Raw genomic sequence first — 236 nt, 5'->3', positions numbered from 1 at the left:
CCCGATTTTCCCCCCCACCCCCCCAGGAAAGCGGGTCAGCTGCCCTGACACCTTCTCTGCCCCACAGGTGATCGTGTGGGGAGACTACGGGCGCATGGACCACAAGTGCTTCATGGGGATGGCCCAGATCGTCTTGGAGGAGCTCGATCTCTCCAGCGCCGTCATGGGCTGGTACAAACTCTTCCCCACCTCCTCGCTGGCCGACTCCAGCATCGGACCTCTGGCACGCCGCCTCT

The sequence above is a fragment of the Eurypyga helias genome, unplaced genomic scaffold, assembly GCF_000690775.1.
Source record: "Eurypyga helias isolate BGI_N326 unplaced genomic scaffold, ASM69077v1 scaffold21715, whole genome shotgun sequence".
NCBI classification, from domain to species: domain Eukaryota; kingdom Metazoa; phylum Chordata; class Aves; order Eurypygiformes; family Eurypygidae; genus Eurypyga; species Eurypyga helias.
Note: the sequence above shows the minus strand (reverse complement) of the source record.